This window comes from Canis aureus, chromosome 22, assembly GCF_053574225.1.
Source record: "Canis aureus isolate CA01 chromosome 22, VMU_Caureus_v.1.0, whole genome shotgun sequence".
Lineage (NCBI taxonomy): Eukaryota > Metazoa > Chordata > Mammalia > Carnivora > Canidae > Canis > Canis aureus.
In genome coordinates, this window is record NC_135632.1 from 41,027,591 (window position 1) to 41,036,205 (window position 8,615).

Consider the following 8,615-nt stretch of genomic DNA (forward strand, 5'->3'; position numbering starts at 1 on the left):
AAGAATAACATTTATATGATTAGAAATACATGCTCACAAAATGACAAAGTATTTTGAAGAATCTGTTTTATTTATTTTTTTAGATGGAAGCTTTCTTTCTTGTTTTTTAAGGATTTTATTTATTTATTCATGAGAGACAGAGAGAGAGAAACGCAGAGACCCAGGCAGAGGGAGCAGCAGGCTCCATGCAGGGAGCCTGACATGGGACTCGATCCCGAGTCTCCAGGATCACACCCTGGGCTGAAGGCGATGCTAAACCGCTGGGCCACCCAGGGATCCTGAAGAATCTGTTTTAAAAGATACATGTTACATACATTTGCACGGTTGCCTGCAAGGGGCCTGGAGCATGGGAGTTAGGGATTAGAGATAGTAAAGAATTTGAAGAAAAGCGAGAATTCTCGCTTAGAGTCAGCAGTTAGGTGTGAGAGCCCTGGGTGACCGGGGGGCCTGCACTGCCCCCGGAGGTCTTGCCCTGGCTGTGCCCAGGCCTCACGGGGCTTGAGGCTGAGAAGACCTGGCTCTGCGAGGCTCTAGCCCCAAATGCTGCCAGAGCGTTTGAGCCTCCAGGCTTTGCCAGTGGGCGAGGTCGGGGAACCGTGGCCGAGGCCAGGGCCTGTCATGGTCAGGGAAGACTTCTGGAACACGTTGGAAAGGGGAAGGGCAGAAAGCACAGAGGAGGGATCTCAAGAGAGGAAAGTACATGGGTGAGCCAGCTCTGGCCACCGGGGACTCCCTCCTTCCCAGATTCTCACCGTCTGACCAGTAGTTTCCTGGCGGAGACTCTTTTCCCACATGAGGCACTCAGCTGAAGGACTGTCACGGGGGATCCTCAGGGAGAAGGGAACAGCTGCAGGAGGGACAGAGGTGCCCCCAAGGCGAGGCCTTCCTTCCTCCCACCCCTGAGACAGCCTGTTCTGGCCACAGAGTTGACAGACAGCAGGAGCCTGGGGAAGCCGGATGGGACGGGGTCTGGGAGGGTGAAGCTAACCAGGACCACCATCGCCCCGAGGGGTTATTCTAGACACATCTTCTGAGGCCCCAGGGGTAAGAGCAGGGGCCAGAAGCAAGGAACACAGGGCTAACAGCAGGATGAACTTTCTCACAGGGCTGGCCAACAGGGCTCGGGGGGCGGTGAGCACGCCCCTGCCAAGGTGTGCAAATGGAGATGCCACGTGTCCGGTGGGACCTTGGAGCATGCTCCGGCCCCGTCTCGGAGGCCCGACCTCTGTCTGGGTGCTGGTGTCCGCGGGGACATCTGCCTATCTTCTCTAGTGACCCCCGTGGCGTCCATCCCATGGGGCGAGCCAGATGCCAGTTGCAGGAAACAGCCTGTGCCAGCTCCTGTTGGAAAGAGTAAATATTAGTCTTTTCAAGAGCTGCCTGTTCTCTGTCACTTGGCACCATCGAAGACCCTGGGCTGGGATTTGCAGGGGTGGGGGAAACCTCTCGGTTCGCACACCCGCATGGCATCTGTGGGCCTGACTGGTCGCTGTTGCAATGGAAGGCCCAAGAAGCAAGGTTCCCCGTGTCCAGGCGGGCAGCCCCTCCTGGTCACCCAGGGAGCAGCGAGCCCCCGGCCCCAGTATGTGTCTCTTCCGTACTGCTCAGGCTGCTGCTGCAGAGGCAGGGGCTACATGTTTTGACCTGGATCTTAAGCTCTTGAGCCCTGGCCCTGGTGCATATAATTTACAGTCCTCTGATTTTGCTGCATTAACGGAAAGGGGAAGTGGCTTGTCCTACTCCATTCTCACCTCTTTGGGGAGACGTCCTCTGACCACCCCAACTCACAGAGAACCCCCCCTCTCTAGCCCCTCATCTTGCCTTCTTCCTTCTATAATTTTCCTCATTTATTTTTCTGTGAGCATCAATAGTTATTTTTTATATTTTATTATTGGAGTATAACTGACATACAATGCTAGTTTTAGGTGTACCACCTAGTGATTCCACAAGTCTTTTTTTTTTTTTTAAGATTTTATTTATTTACTCATGAGAGACACAGAGAGAGGCAGAGACATAGGCAGAGGGAGAAGCAGGCTCCTTGTGGGGACTCCATCCCAGGACCCCAGGGTCACGACCTGAGCCAAAGGCAGACGCTCAACCCAGGTGCCCTGTGATTCCACAATTCTGTACATTACTAGGTGCTTACCACAATATGTGTCACCATCTGTCACCATAAGTTATTACAATATTATTGACTATCTTCCCTGTGCTATACCCTTCATCCTCATGTAACTTTCCTCATTTATGATCTGACTCCTCCATTAGGGGCTCAGCTCCATGAGGATGGGGCCTTGGTCACTCTGTCTATATAGTAAGTGCTCAGTAACTATTTGCTGAATGAATATTATGGCATCTATACTTTGAAAATATTAAAGCAATATAATTCTTGGGATGTCTGGGTGGCTCAGTGATTGAGCATCTGCCTTTGGCTCAGGTCGTGATCCCGGGTTCCTGGGATCGAGTCCCGCATTAGGATCCCTGCAGGGAGCCTGCTTCTCCCTCTGCCTATGTCTCTGCCTCTCTCTCTCTCTCTCTCTCTCTGTGTCTCTCATGAATAAATAAACAAAACTTAAAAAAAAAAAAGCAATGTAATTCTCATCTCCTGCCCCCTGCTATTGTATTCCCCTGGAACCACTCCATCGTTATGACCCAGGGGATGGGTGGGGTGGGAGAGGGATGAATGCCATCTCAGGGAGCAGGAAGGAAGGATGGGGAGGGAGGGAGGAAAGCCCATTTTCAGCTGGCAAGTGGCAAGACAGAGAAGGAGAAGAATCTCTCACACAAGTCCTGTTGTCATTCTCTGGGATGAGATCTTGAGGGGAAAAAACCCTAACCAGTGAAAATAGAGGGGCATGTGTCCCACTCTGCACTTGGAGTCAGCTTCCCACGGAGCCTGTGCCCCTTAGGTGGCCTTACTAGGGAAAAATGATAGAACTGTGGATCTGATGGTGAGAAAGTCATAGTGAGCATCACCAAGGCCCCTCTCAGCTCCCAGAGGCCTGGAAGGGATATGGAAGCTCCTGTGTGCTCCCCACAGCATGAGGAGGACAGCTGAATCAGAGAGGGTGGGCCTGGCATGGTGGCACTGCCACGGCTAATGGGTGAGGTGAGGGGGCTCACACCCAGTGCTGGATAGAGGCTTGGCGGAGGGGAGAGTGAGCCAAGGTGGGGCTGGATCTGCCAGGGCAGGCCGTGGGGCCTCAGCCAAGAGAACAGCCTGTGATGGATATGGCCGCGTATCCATAAAGAGACCCTAGTACAGAGGTGGCACAAGGAAGGACGTTCATGCAGGGCTCCTATTCTCTGCCAGAAGAGGCTACCTGTCCTGGACTTGCTGCCTCCTAGCCTACTGACCTTCTTTTTCCAGCTCCTACAGGAAGAGCCCATTCCCCACTTCAGTTGTCACCTTCTGCCCAGTTCCTCTGAAGCCACTGTGTGGGACACCTGCAGGAACCCACCTGACAACTCACACATGGAAGTATGCCGACGTGGGCAGCCCTGGAGCCATAGATGGTGGGAGCCAGGGGCGAATGCTGTCCTGACCCTTGGGAGGACGCTCCTGAGCTGTCCTGCCTGTTCCTCGTGGAGGATCAGAGTGGTGACCAGCACAATAACCGACCTTCACTTTGGCTTTCCCCATTTTCCTGTTTCACACTTCTCTGTCCCCCGTTCCTATTTCCTGGGCACAGACTTTTGTCTCAGGCTCTCTTTCTGGGGACTCAGGCTACAAGGCCACCTGAGCCTCTGCGCTAGAAATCATATATTGGCACCCGGCCTCTCTCCCTGCCCCTTCCATATTCCCATGTGATGCAGGGGTTACAGGGCCGAAGGCTACATTCCCCAGCCTGCTTGCTGCTAGGGATCTGGATGCCTCGGCTCTGCCAGAGGGAAGCACCGCAGGACAGAGTTGGAAGGCAGAAGGGAGGCGAAGGCCATTCTCCTTCCAGCGTGCAATCTGACAGACATGAGTTTTTGCAGCAGCAGGACACCGTGTTCCTTCCACTTTCTTGTCACTGGCTTACTGGGTGTGCAGCTAGGATATTGGCAATCATTTCCTGCGAGGTGGCAGCTGGGGGAGGGTGACCTACCACAGGGCAGAAGCGTGCCCTAACTTCCATTTCTCCAAACCTTTCTATGTATAATTCCCTACATTAAATGTCTTCCTGCACAAAACACCCAGAGTGTTTTCTGTTTCTCCCACACTTAATTGGGCTTCCTCACCTCTACCTTATACTGTGCCACTAGGCTCAGGTGGAGGGAAGCTAAAAGGCCACATATTTACCTAAAGACACATCCAGAAAGAGACTGAGAGTCAGCAGTCACCCCCCTCCCAAAACACACACGTCCTTCCTTATTAGATCAACCTTCCTTCTGGAAGTTGTAGCTGGGGCTTGGGTATGTGACCTGGTCCTGGCCCAAGAGCCTGAGGAATGCATGCAGAAGGAGGGTTCTGGGATAGCTTATATTTTTGATAAAACGAGCCACACAGGAGACATGGTCTCTGCCACTGGATGGGGTTCTGTGAGAACATGATGTTTGGGGGGTACTGACAGCGATCTTGTAATCGTGCAGGGATACATCTATGGATGAAAGTCAAAATACTGAGGATGGCAGAGGAGACAGACAGAAACTACTAGGTTGAGCTGCTGCATTAACCCTGGGGCTGCCTACTTTTAGTAGCCGTCGTCCAGGCAGGACGCTTGCCCTCTGAGCTCCGAAGAGGCCGGTTCAGAAGGCTTCAGGGTTTTCCACCTGACATGCTGGGACCCAGGGGTGCTGGGTCCTCCGGGAGCCGGGCTGGGCAAGCAAGGCATTCGCCTCAGATACAGAATTTAAGGAGGTGGCAAAAAATTCAGTAACCAGGATAAAAAATAATTTAATGCAATATTTAAAAAAATCAAGCTAATGCAAAAAACACACACTGAACAAAATACCAAGATTTTTATAAAGAGACTAAGGAATTGGTGTCTCCTGCTAGGACTGTGTGCTTGTGTTTCCGCAGAGCACTCTCAATGAATCTCCTCTATGACAATCCAGGTGACGAAGGAGGGCCCCGGGATTTTGAGATCTGGGTTCAAGGATGGGCTCTGCCAATGACTCGCTGGCAATTCCAACAAGTCCTTTCCCTTCTCTGGACTCTGGTTACCCCATATGTCCTGTGCGGAGGCTAGGGCATTGCCAGGATAGTCTCCTGACCTGCCCTCCTCATCCCCATGGCCTGCTGAGGTTACTGTCCCTGTCCCTGGGAGGCTGTGTCTCCTGGGCCATTGACTCCCGGCTATTAATATCTCCGCCATCCCTGGCCTGATCAGGGTGTTTAATGACTGCCAGCTGTGGCTCCAGCCCCCTCCCTCGGGAGAGATAAGAACAGTTCCTGTTCCCACATGGGGGGAGACTGGAGGGAGGCAGGGTCATTGCTCAGGGAACAGGCCCTGGGCAAGTGGTGGGAATGGAGGGGCTGATGCTGACTCCTCACCCCACTGGGCCCAGTGCTGCCAGATGGGGGTGCCTGCAGATACAGACTCCCTGTAGCCCCTCCCCCATGGGAGCTGTCCTGGTCTCCCCACTCCTGCCTGAGCCTTGTTGCTTCAGATCCTGATCTCAGTAGGCTCACGGCTTTCCCCAGATAGCCCACAGATATTACATTCAGCATGCCCCAAACCAGGTCACCATCTCCCCAAAACCCCTCTTCCTCTTCCCTCACCCAAATGATGGACTGCCACCTTTCCCTTGGCTTGCCCCTGGGGCCCTTCTGAGCAGACAGGGTGGCCTGCCCCAAGTGCACCCTCATCCCCTTGGCCCCATTTAAGAAGCCTGCATTGGGTTCCTGCTGCTAAGGACCAACCCTAGGTACCTGCTCACTTGGATTCAGGTATTCCTGGTGTCCATTATGCCCTCTGGGAATCTAGAGATCACTGCTTGGTCCTTAGAGACAACCTCTCTTCACCTGGAATGTTGCTCCCTATCCATTCAGCGGGCACACTGGCCGCCCTCCTTGTTTAGCCTGTGCGCTAGAGTGGCAGGTACTGTCCACATAGTGGCCTCTTCCATCGAATTGATGGTGACTCTGCCTCAGGATGGTAGGAGGGCCCCTTGCTCCTCTCTCCAGGAGGTACCCACCTGAGTTAACTGGGCTTTGCCTTCAGGGAATGGAGTCAGGGCTCATTCAAGGGCCAGGGCCCAATCTGTACCCTAGAGACCCAGCCCTACAGTTGGGACTGAGTCAGGAATCACCGTGTGCCACAAAAGTCAGGGGCCTGGTCTCCCTAATCCCAGGCTGTCCCTGGAGTCACAAGTCCTGTGGTCTCACAATCTCTTCCCTCTTGTATTTCACTCTGAAATGATACTGAGGGGAGAGTCCTGCCCTCTGTGTCACCTGGCTTCCTGGGGTGGGGCCTGCACCCTGGCATTTGGGGCGGAAAGGCCAACCGTGGTGAAGTACTTGAGGTACCCACCAGGTGGCGATAGAGATGAGCCGGACTGGCTCTCCTGCCGGTGCCCTAAGAGGCAGGAGAGAGACCTGGGAGCTGGAGGGAAGAGGGAGTGCAGGAGAGATGCTGTTCATGGTCACCCCAACTCCATAGGCAGCTTGGGATGTCTGGCCATGGTCTCTGCTGGCCGGAGATGCTGTTTCAGCTTCTCTCTGTTCCTGATCGCCCAACACTGAGCTCTGCCCCTACTGCCACCTCTAGGGCAGGATGCCACCAATGTCCTCCCTTTTGTCCTCCCAATATCTTGGGTCTCTCCATGTTTGCTTCACTTGCCACTCTCCTGGCTGATAAGTCTGGTCTCCCCAGGGCTCTCTCCTTACCCTGATGCCATGTCTCACTAATGGTCGATTTAAGGCACTGTGGTGGATGGGCTGGGTCCAGCTTGACCCCTCCTGGCCTTCTCTTAGCTCAGGGAGCCTGTGGGGTCCCTGATTTGGAAAGTAAGGTGCTGCCCTTTCCTCTGCAAATGCCCTGCTTCTAGGATATGTTAACTCTTTCCATTTGCTTCCCCTCCTCCCTCATTCTCTCACAGCCTTCATCCCCCACTGTGTCTCTTGTTCCCAGTCTGCTGGGGGATCTCCCTCCAGTTGGTATCTTCCTTGAGCTCAGAGGACAGAGCAGGTGGCTGCCCTGAGCAGCCCCTTCCTCCTTAGCTGCTCTTGCCTTAGCCAGGAACTGAGGCTACCCAACCACCAGGTGGAAAGCCTGAGGCCCAGAGAGGGGGAACCAGTCTATGAGAACGTCTGAATCAGAATTGGGACTAAAAGACTAGTGCTGGGTCTTCTGGACTTTACTGGTAGACAAGGTCTCTGGATTCAGTTCAGAGAGGTCCTGAGTTGGGAAGGGGAGGAGGGAAATCAGAGTGAGTGACATGGCCCAGCTGGGCAACAGGAGCATGGCCATCCGGGATGTTCCCTCTCATACCCTGTGTCTTGGAATAGTAGGGGTGGGACTCTCAGGGAAGAATGGAATTAGTTCCAGGTGCCCCAAATGCCCCCACCCAGCTCTCCACCACCAGCACCCCATCAGTGGTCACTGCTGTTGGCCGGGGCAGGGAAAGAGATGGTGAGTGCCAAGAATGCTCTCTCCAGCAGGTCGGACAGTGCCAGAAACCAAAGCTAGGAACATTCCCTCCTCCGTCCTACAGCTGACCATGCACAGGGCATGACATGTGAATCTAGATGGGGAGAGTTTGCTACCGCCAGACCTCTTGGGCCACTGATCCAAGGGTATGTGCCTGGGGCTGCCCCTGCGCTGGGTTCAGTCACTCTGACTCTGGCCTCACTGCCCTGGACTCGGGCCTCTGCAGTGTGCTGAATGGGGGCTGTCATTTGGTGATGGGTCCTGGGATGGTGCTGAGTAGGACAAGCCTTTGAAGGAGCCTTGTAAGCAAATCTGAGCCTTTGCCAGTCTATTCTAGCCACTGCTGCTGCTTCTGCTTCTTCTCCTCCTTCTTCTTTTTACCAGTGTGGCATTCCTCTCCTGCTTCTATAGCGAGATAGCCTCTTTGCAAGTTTGCAGGAAGTGGAAGCCAAGGGGTCAGGTCAGCCAATGGCTTTGGAGACCTCTCTTGCTAACTGACATCGACTTCGCCCTACTGCCTCTGTGTCTAAACTTTTCCATTAGTCATATTGGACCTGTCACTCATTTTGGCGATATTTGTTCTGTCCTCTATCTCCTCTTAGCTGAACTCTGGACAATGTCAATATGGTCAGCTCATACCCCCATGCACCCCTCCCTGTCTGCAGGAATCACTGTGGCCTGCAAAATGCTCCCACTTAACCATTCTGGGATCGCAGGCAGCTCTGTCAGCTGTTTCTTACTGATCCAAGAATAGAATTGTCTCCTCTTGGCTGGATCTACAGGGTCAGGGGACACAATGTGGACCTGGTATAATCTCATCACTCCTGGAAGGCAGAGGATACCACTCAGTGAAACATGAGTTGAAGACTTAGAACTGCATACTCTTCACTTGGGAGTATAGGATTCCCATCCAAAGCCAGAGGGGTAGTGGCAGCTGGCTAAAGTGACCTCCCCTCCTCTGAATGAGGGAAAACAGCTGTACGTTGGAAGCCAGTCCTGGTTTTAGACCACATGGGAACATCACTCACCAGGGAAACCAAG